Source organism: Pseudopipra pipra, chromosome 5 (genome assembly GCF_036250125.1).
Source record: "Pseudopipra pipra isolate bDixPip1 chromosome 5, bDixPip1.hap1, whole genome shotgun sequence".
Lineage (NCBI taxonomy): Eukaryota > Metazoa > Chordata > Aves > Passeriformes > Pipridae > Pseudopipra > Pseudopipra pipra.
The window spans coordinates 72,370,006-72,386,296 of NC_087553.1; the positions used below are offsets into that span (position 1 = coordinate 72,370,006).

The 16,291-nt window shown below is 43.6% G+C and overlaps 1 long non-coding RNA gene across 3 annotated transcripts in view; it reads right to left on the reverse strand.

The window, feature by feature from the left end:
• The window catches only part of LOC135415057 (uncharacterized), a 114,976-nt gene that overhangs the window by 12,100 nt on the left and 86,585 nt on the right, over nt 1-16,291 (reverse strand). Inside the window, exons 4-5 of one of the 3 annotated variants that reach the window (XR_010430953.1) lie at nt 13,786-13,876; nt 11,453-12,844 (exon numbers count right to left, since the gene is read on the reverse strand). This is a non-coding gene — a long non-coding RNA (uncharacterized LOC135415057). The remainder of the gene's footprint in view (nt 1-11,452; nt 12,845-13,785; nt 13,877-16,291) is intronic. The other 2 variants (XR_010430952.1, XR_010430951.1) reach the window with 2 other exon arrangements.

A 16,291-nucleotide genomic window follows, 5' to 3' on the forward strand; every position in this document is an offset into this window, starting at 1 on the left:
AATCCGTTTCTGGATGCTGCCGCGCATTTCCCACTTCCTTTCCCTGCAGTGCACATAACAGAAACGAAGCTGAGTGCTGACACAGTAAGTAGATTGATTGCAGTATTTTGCTTTTTGGACTGAGTCCCAATTTCAGTCTGATCTGGTTCTCAGATAGGAGGTTGTACATTGTCACGGCGTTTGTAAGAGCGGTTGCTACACTGATTCCACGAGATAGGCGAGGCTCTGCATCTGCATATCAGAAAGGCTGATCGTGCACGCTGCAGATGCATCAAATTTTCTCAGAATAATAAACTGGAGACACACTGAAAACAATATGGAAATCATTTGATGGGCCTCTTCCAAACACGCTGATATAAATACAGGTCAGATTTGCAAAGAGTCTTCAAATTCACATCGTTATGTTTTGAAAGCAATTTGAAAAGCAAAGATTTTAGAGAACAAGCCTGGGAGACAGCAGATTTGGATTGGTTTGTCCTATTACTACACCACTGACCGTGGACCATTCCAGGGAAAAACTCAACTTTCCATCAACTACTCAAATAATAGGTAATATTTTCCCAGTGCTCAGCATCCAGAAGATGTCACTGCAAGCCGGAATTAAGCACACAGGTACTGTCTGCTGCCTGGCACGTTGAAGATCATGTCTTTTAAAGGATGGTTATACATTTAAAACAGAGATTTATTAATTGCAAGCAGCTCAGAAGCTCATTTTCCTACATACTGTAAACCCAACAATTCACTGTCCCTTTTCTTTGACACTGTTTTATTACTTCAATTCAAGAAAGAATGCAGCCTTGCTAACACACAACTTCTGACAGGAATTCACACCTATGATATCACCGTGATTTGTTCTGCACATATTTTAGACCAAAAACCCTACAGCTTCCAGACATCTCCAGAAGGACAGAAGGAAGAAGGTCTTCAGACCCCTCACTGTCTGTCAGTTGCTCAGCATTTCTTCTAGTAAATGAACCATAACCTCTTTAAGCAGACAAATTGCCTATCACAAATATATTGGTTCTACCAGATTGAGCAAGACAGACAAACAGTGAAAACTTACTTCTGGTGATAAATAACAAGCTGCTTTGAACTATATTTTTAAGACCAGAATTGCAAATTAAGAAGTCCATGCATAGCCTCCACCACAAAGGACAGAAACATGTAAAAAGGGCGCTGTGAACTTTAATACAAAGGTGTGTGACGTATATTCCAGACTAGAACCATTAGAAAAATGTTATTACACGCACATATTTTTAATATTAGGCAAATAAGACATCTTGGATGCAGCCCCAGTCTTAGGGCAGCGATCACAACTGAAACGCATGGCTGATTGTAGGGAAAAAATTAAAAAATATTCAGACAAAACCACAGAATCACAAGGGATGGGTGATGTATTTTTTACCACCCTCCTTGCCCTTCCCCCTTGCAATATTTTAAATGGCTTCAGCATGTTAAAAAAAAACAACAAAAAAAAACAACCAAAAAACACACACACACACAAAAAAAATCTTACTTCTTGAAGCTGTCTGGTTGTTTTTCTACAGTCACTATCTCAGCATTACAAAGCCAATACAGCCACGAACTGCTGCTTTCTGGTTTACTTGAGATCAAGGGAGTGGTTCCCTTCACTTTCTCTTGAGCAATAAACAGACAACCTCTGGGTATTGAAAGTATTAGAAGATGGTATCTCCAGAATTAAAATCTATTTTGTCACAGCAGGAAACAAGATAATATGTACAGACTTCAGGGAGACCCTGTAACAGCCTTCCAGGACCTGAAGGGGCTCCAAGAGAGCTACAGAAGGACTTTGGACAAAGGGCCTGGAGTGAAAGGACAAGGGGGGAACGGCCTTAAGCTGAAGGAGGGTAGAATTAAGATGAGATATTAGGAAGAAATTCTTTACTATAAGGGTAAGCGAGGCCCTGGCACAGGTTGCCCAGAGAAGCTGTGGCTGCCCCACCTCTGGAAGTGTTCAAGGCCAGGGTGGATGGGGCTCTGAGCAACCTGGGATAGTGGAAGGTGTCCCTGCCCCTGGCAGGGGGTTGGGAATGGATGATATTTGAGGTCCCTTCCAACCCAGAGCATTCTACGATTCTGTGCCTTCAGCCAGCCTATATCAATGATGTGCTTAAAACAGGAGCTGAAGGGTTCAGAGCTCTCCGGGGCACAATTAAGTGAAACAAGCCAAGCCAAAGGGATGTATTTCTCATCAACACATCTTTAATCATGTTGTTCAAAACTTTCTCCATAGCATCTAAAATAAACTGCTCTCTTATGCAATCCCAACCCTTGAAAAAGTTAGTAACCTCCACTCCTGTAGTAGCTTCCTGCACCTGCCCCTACAGGTAATAAAGGATTAGAGGGATCAGAATTGAAATGTTTAATAAATTTTGGGTTTTTTTCTGCTCGGTGAGAAGCTCATTTCTTATTCTTAACATGAAAGGAGCGGCTGTGTTAGAGGGGGAAAAAAAAAAGTAAAGAAAAACAACATAATGAAAAGGAAGCACACACCCATATGGAAAAAAATGGCCAAAGATGAAGCAAACTTAGTGCAAATGCTGTGCAACTGTGTCACTGACAAAAACAAACTACTAATTAACCAGATGGAAACGTCAAGGTTTTCATTCCTGTGTACTCTCAGAATCTGTCCACACTTCCATGGAGGTCTCATGCTGCTCTTATCATTGTTGTGATAAGTTTTATAATCAAGCGTAAGAGTAAATAAACCTCTAGGTAGGACTGCAATCGTAAATATTCTACCCATGTCCCTGCGAACCCACAGATGGCAACTGGGAGCAGAGTTTTTGACACAGTAGTTACAATTCCTGCAGTTCCCAAAGCACAGGCAAAGCACGTGTAAACACTACCAGGATCTCTGCTTATGTAAGGAATGCAAATCTGGGGCTTTGACAGATCTACAACCCAACAGGTTTGTATTAAACATACCCACACATTCCTCTGGATTTTGTTGTGCACAGTTACTACAGCATTTGAACATCAGCAAGGGATTTGCTCCGTTTTAATGGTAAGAAACACCTGCCTAAGTACAGCAAATTGCTTCTGGATTTGTCTTGTATAAAAAAAAAAAAAGAAGAGTAAACACTGACTACTGCACGAGCTGGCTTGGCTGCAGTTCCAAGCTTTATGGGAAATTTAGTTTGCAACAGGTGACCACGTCCAAGACAAGGAAGATTTCACAAAGATGCTCCGAGGTCTGGAGCATCTCTTCTATAAGGAAAGGCCAAGACAGCTGTGGGTGTTCAGCCTGGGGAAGGGAAGGCTCTGGGGACACCTTAGAGCCTAAAGGGGCTCCAAGAGAGCTGCAGAGGGTCTTTGGACGAAGGCATGGAATGACAGGACAAGGAGGAATAGCTTTACACTCAAAGATGGTAAGTGTATTTCAGGTATTAGGAAGAAATACTTTATTGTTGGGGTGGTGAGGCACCTTACCTGGCTACTGATGAAAATACGCAGAGATTGGTCTCTAGTAGGACTTTCCAGGACAACACTGCATGTAAAGTTATTCCTTAGTAAATAAACATCTTTCTGGCAGCTAAGGTAAGGCCTGTCACTTCCTGCAGCCATTCACCTCTATTTGGGCTTCAAAAGGACCCGCTCTATTACAATAAATATTGAAAATCTACCATGCACAACTTAACATAACTTAACAGGAGAGCAGAGCCCTTACCTTAAACATCAGCCTGACTGTACCTGGCTACAGAGAGGTCACAGCTGGGGCTGTAACTCTGCCGTAGTAATTACAAACAGGTTTGGATTAGTCATGGTGAACTATGTCCAGCCTTAGAGCATTTATAGTAAAAGTTCCTAATAAAAGCCTCGTCAGTCAAGGCCTGATAACGATTTAAAGTTACTTTACCTTCCCACCTCATTCACTAAAATGAAAGGAACTTCAAGTTTGGGACATGTCTTTATGCTGATGCATTGTAGATTTGTAATCCCAGCATATCCCTCATCTTCATTCCTTTTATTTGTCAGGTAACTCTTTCCTCCTGCAGCTCTTGGGTCATTTCAGCTCCTGGGAATGACCGCTACAAACTGCAATGATCCAGACAGACTAAAAGTCTCTGCTGTGCTTCACACCTGCCTTCTCTGTGACTTTGTTAGAGCCAAAAAACCCTGCAAATAATAATGGTGGTCTTACACACTTCTGGAGGAACAGCAGCCGAATGCAGCCAGCTGACCAAGGTGAGGATTACTGTTTACTGCACAGTGGAGTTCAGGCAGAGTAAATCATGTGCCATCCAAACCAGCTCGAAAGTAAGAGGTGTGGAGGGCCTGTGTGCTCACCTGCACAACCCACAGTCCCTGTGGCAGCACTGGCTGTTCCTCCCTCTGCATGTCTCGAGGAGGGTGGTTGTTCCCAGTCTTTCAGGTGTCCTCAGAGAGCCGGCCCATAGCGCTACTCCAACTTTTCACTACATACCTACCCATGTACTCACCCCCTCCTACCTCCTCTCTCACTTGCCAGTCTAATTACCCGCCCACTCACACTTTCCCTTACTCACTCCGTAACCCACCCATTTATTTACATGTTTCTCATTCATCTCCCTGTTTGGTTACACAACCTGAGCCTCAAACACCTTCAAATCCACTCACCAAGAGTAACTTTGCCTCCCATGATCCGCCCGGCGTCGCCTTTCACATCAACATCCCTACCCTGCATCCAGCTTCCCAGAGTCTGAGGGAAGGACAGCTTACTGCTCCATGTTCCCCATGTCCATGAGGTCAAGTTCTCCATGCCAAATCTCTGCTAACTCTCTCCTGTCATCCCTTCTGGATGAGCCAAATGTTTTCTTCCAACACAGTGAGGATGGTTGGCTGGGAGAGGGACTGGGCAGCGCTGGCCCTGCCTCTCCCAGATCCAGATGTGCAGTGTGTGTCTCCAGCAGGCACCCAACACACACACACCCTGCAAAAACCCTGGTTTTGGAGGCTTCCAACCCAAGCCCCTCATCCTCTGGGTTACTCTGAAAGGAAGAACAGAGGTAATCCTTCCAAGAACCAGTGGAGAGCTGGGGTAAAGGTGCTGGATCATGACAAGAGGGGCAGCTCCAAAAGGACTGGCTCAGCGTGGCAACACGCCAGCTCACACTAACCACCCTGTCTCTCTCTCAGGGGGTGGTAGCAAAAAAAACCAGCTCCTTTGTCCTTTTTATAGCCACCGAGTGTTTGTTTGGAGGAGATACTGATCTGGCTTTTAGTGGCCCAGACTTTTGAGACAGCCGTGCTTGGGCACCCGAAGCTTCTGGTAGTGAAGACCAAGCCCTGAGGAAGAAACAACAAACAAGCGAAACCCCAAATCCCACAGAAACAAATAAAACTATAAAAAGAAACAATAGTTACGGAGTGGAGAATGTGAATGGAAAGCTGGGATGGGGGGGTTGGGGAAGACTCCAGTAACTACACTGCAACTTCCACTATTTCTGTCACTAATAGAAAACTGATTTTTTCAGTGTCCCTGTAATGCCCTCTGCAGACTTGCCTGCACGCATCGCTTCCCCGCAGTTTAAATGCTGCAATGGAGCTGAAAAACACTTAAATTATATCTCCTCCTTATAAAAACATTTTCATTACCAATTCAAATTGGCCTTTTCAGGTAATTTTCAACAATTTCTCAAATGACACCAGAACAGACAACTCTTATACTACAATAAAATATGCGTCTGAGAAATCATACTATTAGCAGTTCAGTTTAAAACCTATCTTCAATCAGTAGAATTTTCCCAAATTCTGAAAAACTGAACATGAAGCACTTAAGATAAGTGATACATTTAATATTCAAGAGCACATAATACTATTCCACTCATATTTACGGGCTGTTAACACCACACAGAGAATTAGTGAGAGATGAGAACGCAGACTTGAAATAATACAGTGAAATAAAGAAATGGAAAAATTTAAGGCAAATATTAGGCAAAGAGAAATCTCGCCATCAACCTTTGTGGAAAAGATTCCAGAAGATCAAAGTGGAAGGCCAAGTTCTTAGAGTATCTCTAACCATAAACTGCAGGGAGAATAAAACCACCCAAAACTACGCAGCAGAAAACATGTACTGGCAAGACGATGGTCTGGATGATCTAATGCACTTTCCATCTCTAACATCTCTGATTCTGTAATTCCGTAGGAGCTCTTAACAGAGGGCTGGCCAAATTCTGCAGCAACTCAATCATCTGATTAGTGTGTGGTAATCAAAGTGTTCAATTAAAAGCAGGCCCTCGTAGCTGGGTGTTGTAGCCGATGGTGCCAGCAGAGAGCCTGATGTGACTGGAAGCCGTGCAGTAATAATGACAGGGTTGTGGGGAGCTCTCCTGAACAGGCAAAACAGAATTTAAGTAATTAAAGAGACAATCATCATCTTTCCTGCAAAATGCCCAGGGTGAACTTTTGACAGCGGATTTGATAATGCAGAGTTCAACTCTGTCAATTTATGCATGCAAATAACTTCGCTCGTACGTGCGAGCGAGCGCCGGGGTGGTTGGATCTATATTATACGGCATTTTTAACTATTTACTCTTGATTTGCGTGCTGAGAAAATCTCCCCTTAGGGTAAAATACCAGATTGTTCCTCAGATCATGTGCTTTGTTTGCTATTTTCAAGTTGTTAGGTAAGCACACACGCGGAGGGAAGAAAGCGCAGAGGGGCACACGGCACGAGCACACCTCTGATGTTCAAAGCATGTTGTATGAGAAAAACAGACTATAACAATAAGAAGTTGGAAAATAAAGATTGAGAGAAAAATGCAAAAGAAGTGAAAAAACTCCAAAGCAGAGGAGTAGAAAGTAGAGGTGTGCAGGAAGATAATCCTCTCCAACATGCTGAAATGTCCTGTGCCTGCTGGAAGCTGACTGCCTGAACCATCACTGCCCTGAAACCTACGGCAGGGAAATGGGTTTGGGTGTGGTTTTGCCTTTTTTTTTTCCCCAGCCAATGGAAATTCTACCCTGACTCTGAGTAGGTGTGATCTGTGGGATTATAAACAAAGGCAAATTTGGGGGAAAGTATGAGCAGAAGAACAGTTTGTGATGCTGTTTGGAAAAGTGACAGTTTGATAAATGCCACAAACCTATCAGGCTCTACTAAGTTTATTTCTATACCGTTTATTTACATCAGTAAGATTTAAGGTTTAGACTGGACATTAGGAAGAAATTTTTGATTGTGAGGGTGATGAGGCCCTGATACAGGCTGCAGACAGGCTGTGGCTGCCCCATTCCTCGAAGGGTTCAAGGCCAGGTTGGATGGGGCTCTGAGCAACATGGTTTAGGGGAAGGTGTTGGAATTAGGGGGGTTGGAATTAGATGGTCTTTAAGGTCCCTCCCAGTCCAAACCATGCTGGGATTCTATGATCTATGACTGGAAACTTCAGTAAGGGATGGACTCCTCTTTGCTCCCACATGATATGACCCTGTTCTTAAGTACTTTGACTCTGAACAGAAAACAGAAATAAAAAGGAGTGCATGGAATACTCATGTACTAAAATCCAGATACCAAAGGAAAACAGGAAAGACTTACAAATCAACAGATTGCTTGTTTTGGAGAGCAAAGTTAAATTAGCTCTTCCTTGAGCTCCACTGTGATGAAGAGAAAGGGGAGGTGAGGTTTCCTGAACAGGCTGAACTAAACTTCACGCAGGTGTCACTGAAAGTGACAGTCTCACCTCCTCCTTCGCTTCTGGCCATGAGTTCCTGCTACCTCCCCATCAGCACTAGCAGCCAAGCCATGAGATGGAGCAGTTCTCATTTCTCAAAAGAAAAGAAACAGAGAGGAAAAACCTCTTTTTTCCAACCAGATCAGCAAAGCTGAGCTGGTTCGCCCCAAGGCCACGTGGTCATCAGTGGTGACCAAGAAAGAAGCAGACTCTGAAACCACATGTGAAACCTGCAGAGCAGGTACACTCTGCTCATGCTAAAATATCAACGGGAAAACGACATCCAACAACCACTGCAACCTAAAAACATGTCCAAAAAAGACAATACTGTCACCTTTAAACGGTAATCCAGTGGATAAGAGCTCACCTGGGAAGCTGGGCACTTTTCCCAGGGCTGGGCACTTTTCCTCCTGCAGATCCCACCTCCTACAAAGTCCTTGGACCAGCAGACTTGAAGCAGAGCTTGGGCTGAGGCTGCTTTCTGCCCTCCCCCTGGAGCCAGGCCAGCTCGCAGAGGAATTCAAAACTCACAAAGCCATAATGAGAAAGCCCTGGAGGGCAAGTATGACTCCATGGGAAAGAGACTCCCAGGAGAAGGGGTAGAGCCCTATATTCTGGTCCCTTCTCCAGGAACTGCTCATGCCTACTGCACTGAAGATGAGATAAAATGTATACGTAGCTCCTTTTATACTAAATCTTCAAAAATACATCCTATGAGCTATGTAAACACACCTAAGAGCCAGTGAGAGCTTTGCCCTAACAGGAGAGCAGCATATTCCTACCCGTATTCTTGGAAGTATTTTTATATTTGGTGGATAAAAGCAAATCAAAGAGCAGAGCTGAGATCTTCCCAGTTATGACTCACTTCTGCCAACCTCATGTTTTGGCAACAGAACTGCACATACACTCTCACCTGAGCCTGTAATAACAGGTCATATGGGGAATTTCTGTAGCTGCCTGGGTTCTTAAAGATACAATTCAGGTGCCCAAACTCGGTTAGAAGTGAAAACTGCCTGCTAATGTCCATTTACTGCATCGGGGAATCCTTAAGTCCCAGCATGGGATGGGCAGCACTGCCCAGAGGTGTCCCAGTTTGGCAGCAGACATATCCAGCTCTGGATGCCCCATCCCTGGAAGTGTTCAAGGCCAGGTGGGATGGAGCTCTGAGCAACCTGGTCTAGTGGAAGGTGTCCTTGTCCATGGCAGGGCGTTGGAACTGGATGAGCTTTAAGGTCCCTTTCAACCCAAACCACTCTGTGATTCTCTGATTACCATTCCAGTGGAGCGATGGAAGAGGAAGCGCTCCTCACTCCTTTCTTCCAGGTCCAATTTTGAGCTCACCATTTCCTACACAAACTTCAGCTGCAAGCTCTGCACTTGGATAGCTACGGGCCATAAAAAAAACCCTGAAAAAATTTACAAAACAAACAACTGCCTGTGAACTTCCACACGGGAATCCCTCAGACATGAGTACAAATCAACACTAACAAAACACTGCTCAGAACCAAAACATCAAGGACTGTGTTGGTTTAGTACAAAACATCACACAACAAACCTGTGCATCCAATTTGGGACTGTGTTAAGTTTTTCTTTATACGAAATTTATGGCTTGTGTTCCAAAAGCTGTTATTTATAATAAAGACTTTTTGTTGTTGTTATTGATTTTTGTTTGTTTGCCTCGTTTTTAAAAAAAAAAAAAAAAATCAAGACTTTCACTAACTAATGTAAGAAGCAATATTCTGCTTCTGCAACAAAATGCTGTTAAAGTTACCTCCATGTGCTGCCTTTTTTTTCTGGCTCAAGATAATAACAAAAGGCATGGAAAAATGTCACCTTCACAACATATAATTTAGTCTAGTTCAATAATACTAGGTGCTATTTTAAAAACAGATAAATGGAGATACTGCATGCTTGTCCATATTCTACAATTCTATGCAAAAAAAAAAAATCTGGTTTCAAATTATGATTTTTTCAATTATTTTGGGTGCAAACCACCCCTGTGCACTGCATCAATGGCAACAGCCCATTCCCCAAAACAGGTGATTTTCAAGAGCAGCAGTTTCCCTGTCCCACAGGTGGACACGAAACAATGAGATGAAGATCTAAGACTCCTTCTCCTCAAACAGGGCCTGCTTGGGATTTCTCAGCACATGAAACTGCTCCACTGTGAGCCTGAGGAAATCTGATCCACTTATTCAATACAGGTTTAACAGTTAACAATTTAGGGGCAATAAAAATTTGCAACTTCCTTTCTTTTCATCTGAAGTGATAAGAAAACAATGATTTTTTTTTTTTGGCTTTAAAAAAAAAAAAAAAATTCCCTCCTGAGAACATTCTGATAAGGTTACAGTTAAATAAATGATTTTCAGGAGATATGCAGTTAATTCACAAAAATACTTGGCAAAACTGTATCTTTGAATATGTAATTCATATAACGTTCTCCTCTATTTGTTTAATTCAAGTAAAATATTTTCCTCCACCCTTTCCTTTTCATAGGCTTTTCACACCCACATAACAACCAAGTGACTCTTCCCTGACCCGGCCTCCCACGCCTTTTGGTACAACTGCTCCCTGCTCTTGAGCTCTTCTCCCAAGATCCAAAGGAAGCACTTAAGGAAAGGAAAGGAGACCCAGTACAATGCTAAATCTTCCTTTTTCTCTTTTTTTTTTTTTTTAATTAAACCACTGGGTTTATTTGCCATTCCACAGGGATGTGTGGTGAACGGCCTTCTCTGCTCCTGTTTTGGAAAACAGGGAAAAAAATATCCATGAGTGCCTCACCACAGCTGCCACCCCAACTGGGTTTGGGAAGGGAAGACATCCTGGTGTCACCCACCCAGGGAGTAACAGCAGCAGTGGATTCTTCCCTTCATGGAGGATGGTTAGGACACAGCACCAGCAAGTCCTACCGCTGGTGTTTGGAGAACCCATCACAGAGCACAACAAATTCAATAATCACTATTCTGCTTTCCCCATTTTCTAATGATCTCTGCATTCCAAACAATGTTCTGGAAATTCAAGAGCTACAATATCCCCTATCAGCATCCTCTCTCTAAAGGGAAAACACAGCAACAGTGCTGGTAAAGCACTAAAGGGAAGTTAAATATCACTCCCCTCATTCCACTGACAACTAAAAATAAAAAATGACTTGCCCAAGAAGCTCCTCTTCCAAAAAATTCCTCCCAAATACAGCGACAGAATCGACAGCAGATTCAGGGACCAAGACTTCCAGACCCAGCTCCGTCAGCCAACATGATTCCTTCCAGCCAATAGTATGTTAATGATTTAGGTTTTTTTGAGAAACCACTAATTGATATCTTTTTTTCTTGGCATTTGCAGAGCCACTTAAAAATAACATCGTTTCTATTCTAGGCATATCTTAGGAAAAGTATCATTAGATTTAATTCCAGGGATGAACATCTGATTTTCATGTAAAATTCAACAAGACTGAAGCCTTGTTGATTCAGTGTAACAGGGAAATTACAGCTCAACCCTGAGTCCAGGATGATGCACTGGCCCATCCCCTTTGCTCAGGATCAATGTCAGCAGAGGTCTGTAGGCTAAAGGTGGGAGGAAACAGCACTTTCAAATTGTTTCTGCCACCTTGATGCAAAAAGTTTCCCCCTTCCTCCTAAACTGTGGTAGGGCAGCCAGTGCTTTCTGTAAAAGCTGCTCCAGTGAAAAAAATGAACACACCTCTTCCAAGAGCTGCTAAAGAGCTTTCTCTGAATTGCATTTAGCAACATACCATCTAAGCACTGAAAATAAGCACATAAACTTACCAATGCATTACTGGGAGAAACATCAGAAATAAAGTTCAGGTGTTGCTCAAGCCGTCAGCACCTCAGCTCCTCCCCAGCACCAAATAAATCCCACAGCAGCAGGTACCAGAACTGTCTCTCCTCTGCTCCTCACACCCGAACGCTCACAGCCGGGCTCTGAATCTGCCACCAACAAAAGAAACCACAGGAAGACTGCTTCCCTAATGCTTCAGAACTGAGTCAGTGGGTCAACAATTCCTTCGGTTTAGGAGCCAGACCAATTCCTTTAAACACCCCTTTTTCTTTTTTTTTTTTTTTCCTGATGGAGAAGCCAACTGTCTCCTGCCACTGGCAGCCCATCTGCTTCCAGAACAGAACCAAGGCACTCCAAACCACCACCTCATTTTGGCACAGGCATCCGTCCTGACGCAACTCCATTTTGTCTCCCACGTCTGGGAAAAGCCATGAGAAATACTTACAATTGAAAGACAAGTCGGGAAACTGCTCCGTGTGCACCTTGCACGCCGCCGCCGGCTCGCAGCCCACGTTTCCCATTTCCCATCCCTGGGATGGAGAGGCATGAAGGAGTGCACTCCACGTGATCCCAGACCTATCCCCGGTCTGCCTTGTTCCGTGCAAGCACAGATTATCCTGCGTGTGCATTTCAGGAGCACTGCCTGAACAAAGAGAGAGCTCCGAAGCTGCTATCCCTGTTCCCCATCCATGACTCAAAACGTCTGGTTGGAAACTGGTTTCGTAATAACCCTTTAGTACCACCTACTCACATCACAGAGCGATTCTTGCAGCAAATGCACAGGAAATCACCAACGAGTGCCAATGGAGCTACTATTCCAAGAACTAGCTCTTTCGGTTATTCCTTCATCACTTGGAAACTGAGATGCTTTTACTTTCCCTATTGCACAGGGTATGATTTTTTTTTTTTTTTAAGATGAGCTTTTAACTATGATCCTGTAAAATACTTTGTTGATAAATCACCAGCTGAACACTTGCCCACTGTATTAAAAAAAAAAAAAAAAAAAAAAAGGACAGAGAAAGAATTTCACAATAGTCATTCCAGAAAATACAGTAACTCCTTTCTGGAAATAACTCATTGGACAAATCAAGCGGGGAGAATTAATTTTTGGAGACAGTTTGCATCCTGCAGAGCACACAAAGACGGTGTCGTCAGCCACGTGCCTTTCTGACCACCAACAGCAGACCCCTGACTCACCCAACCACGAGATGAGTCGCTATGAATGATTTCCTCTTCTTCCACGCTCCCCCGGCGTGCTCTGTGCCACCGGCATATCCTGAGCCTAATCCCGACTTTGATGGAAATTCCAAAACTCATCTGGGAAGGCTATGGCCACCAGCTAACGATGCTGCCATCTGCTCCCTCCTGCTTTGAGTCACCTGTCAGCAATACAAAAGGAAATTACTCAGCAGCAAGCACGTGGAAGCCTCTGCTACAGCCTCTCGCGTACCCCTTACGGGAATACAACATTCTGGAGCACTTGGGTCACCCTGAAAGGAAAGTGCTGTGTTCTGCAGCACTCCCATTCAAAAAAGTGAGATCTGGTTTAAAATAAGGGTAAAAATAAATGCCAGGAGTGCACAGGGAGCGCGTTTCAGCTGGGTTCTCAGTGCCAGCGTCACCGAGGCTGCCATGGAAGGGGGGACAAAAATAAAAGAAGACATTTCACAAACACGAGACCTTCACTGTGCGTGACAAGAAAAATAATTAAAACAACTGAGAGAACTAATCTGTGGCTGCTTAGGAAGTTAACTCTTCGAAGGAAGTGATTAAGAGAACAAAAGCAAAGTGTTATGTTTATCAAACAAGTAAACTTAACCCACAGAGAGGGCTTACTCCTGTGAGTAAAGGCGGAGTAACTGTCACAGCCGCCCTGCAGGCATCTCTTCACACCGGGCTGGGATCTTAATGATTATTAGCCAATTATTACTTCAGACAAATAAATCTTATAAGAAGAACGAAGCACTGCTTTCCCAAAACACCAAACACTAGCAGAAAGGCAGCCACAATGTCCCATGCCTCTTTACAGAATTCCCTTGAGCTAATGCCTATTTAGGACAAAAACTCACAACTGTTTTCCTGGGAAGACCTGATTAACCACTACAGCATTCACAAATTCAGTCCAGCAACAGACATTTTTTTGTTTCATCACAGATTACGCCAGCTCACGAATACAGCCCTCAAGGGCTGCATTGAAACAAGGCTCCCAACTTCTCCCAAAAAATAACCGACAAAACACAAGACAGTTACTACACACGACACCCTGAACCTTCAGGAATTTCACAAAAATTAATTAATACTAAAGATCTAATTGTCTAACCTGCTTCTGCATGCAGAAAGAGTCAGACCTGGTGCCTCTACAGGGGGGGAGGGAGGCGCTTCTTGTTCCTGTTTCGTACTTGACTTTTTTCCTGCGCAGGAGATGATCTAATTATCCAACGTGTCAGTAGATTGCTTCACCCTTTCTCGTGTGTCTCCTTACATTAACATATTTTAACAATTCAGCTCATTAGGAAGGAGGCAAGGAACAAAATGGCAAATTATCCTTAAAAATCAATCACACAAAGGCAGGAGTCTTTCCATGTTTTGCCCTGTACCTATCCGAAACTCCACCAGAGCACACAACCAACAATGCTGAATGTAAACTGGCAACAAATCTTCCCAAATCCCACATCCTCAGGCTGCTCCGGTGGAAATGTACCTGTTCGAGTAACAAACCTGATCGGTGAGCTCTGCAAGGGAGGAATTTTGGGTCCTGCCCATTTAGAAGGGAAAGAAACTCCCAAGTGCCAGCCCTTTATTGTTCCCAAGCGTGCTGATGCTCAGCTGCAGGAACTGTTGCTGCGAGGGGGCTGATGGATCTCATGTATAATAATTGGGCATGGGTGATGAAAGCAAGCGATCAAACCACATAAGGCTGCTACCCATCGTCTCGAAATGGATCTGAAAAACCCTGAAATCCAAATATAACGTGGACAGCACCCGCATTTGCATACGTAGGATGCCAGCCCAAGTTTCCGAGCCTTTTTATCAAATGCCTTTTTTACAGCAAAGAGCCATTCAACACCCAGCCCTTTCAGCACATAAGGATTTGAGAGACAGTCTTGGGTTTTAAAACCTTGTCTTGAATTCCTACAACAGGTCTGCTCACAGATTAGCCTGAGCAGGGTCCCCACGGCACACAGTAAAACCACGAGATCTTGGGAAACATTTCTTCAGCAAGTTTTGTGTATAACAGCAGTGCCTATATATAAACCTGTTTACGGCTATTTCCAAAGAAGAGCCTGTTCTGAAGCAGTTCCTTTATTGTGATCGAACACGCTGGATCCATTCCCAGTTTTAGGGCTTATGTAAGGCCTTCAAGGAAACAAGAAACTTATTTTGTACAAAATCATGCCAGTATAGTAGTAGGTGCAACGGAATTATCCTGTTACACATTAAGTTTTACTAATAAAAGAGCTGCATTGCCGTCATAAAGTCAAATGCTGCTTCCCACTAGTACAAACAAATATTTCCTGCCAGGTACGTCCACTTTGTCTAATAAATAACACAGCTTTCTGATTATTCCCGTGGCCTCTGTTAGGAGGGAGCACAGCCCAGCATGTTTGCAGGGATGGATCACTCCAGAATGAGTGAGGATCCTACAGCACAGGTAAGACCATCCCTGGTTTGGTTCCCATGTCCCCGTGCAGGCTTCTGCCACTGCCCCAGCAAGATCTGCACTTTCCAGGACCATCAGAGAGTCAAGTCACACCAAACTCAAATTCAGCCCTTAGGAACAAAAGCTGGGTATGTGACCAGGTCCTAAAGCTCAAGCTCTTGTACTCAGAATAAAATCAATAAATTGGTAACTGCAGCATCAGGAGCTTCAAAATGAAAACCACTACAAAAAAACCAACCTATAAAACCCCCAACTAAACAAAAATGGAATATTGTAATTTACACCTTATAGTGGTCTTCATGCTCTGTTGGTGCAGGCAACCTGCCTGGGCTGAACACATCCATGCCTGACAGGGGCTAAGAGGACAGAGTGGCTCCCTGAGTGGGACAGGCAGTACAGACACGGCCAGTGAGACAAAAACACTCATTTTAGTGTTATTTAGGTGTCTACATCCAAATAAATAAACCAGCCTCCACTAGATTAGTACCTGCACTTTGCACAGCTCTTCATCAGTAACATCAGGGCTTTTTTCCCCCTTGGCCATGTCCCATTTTGTGTTACCACACAGAGGCACCTCAAGGACTAAATCAGATGCAAAGTAATCTTCCTCTTGCTTAAGATTAAATTATTATAGGACCAACCTTGCAGATACCTCTGCCCAGCCTTTCAGAGGGATCCACAATCCAGCACTGAGGTTCAGCACAAAGCATTATACCACAGTTTTCTTTGGGAAAGAGATGCTACCTATCTTTCTGCACCTTCCCTTTGTGAAGTCTCTTACCTGGGAAGCAGGAGACTTATATTCTGTTTTCTCCTCCCATCCCCACAGCCTGGCACTGTGCTGTAATTTTGATACTCCACATTTATGAGGAGCTGAGTGGTGCCCTCTCACCCCCACTTCTGAAACATGCTGCTGCTCACGAAACACATAAAAGATTCAGAATGAGACAATATGCAAGAGCAGCTTGACCCTTACCCTACAGAGAAAAAGGTCTTCTCTGGGCATTTGGAAGTCTGGGTTTTGATTTCTTTTCTTAATCCTCTTTCTACGCTTTATCCAAGCTGTGTAAGCAGACTCCAAGTTAGGACAGCATTTAATATTGCCACACTTTTTTCTTCCTACTTTGCTTGCTGGCAATTCTTAGATGTTTATCTCTTCTTGTTC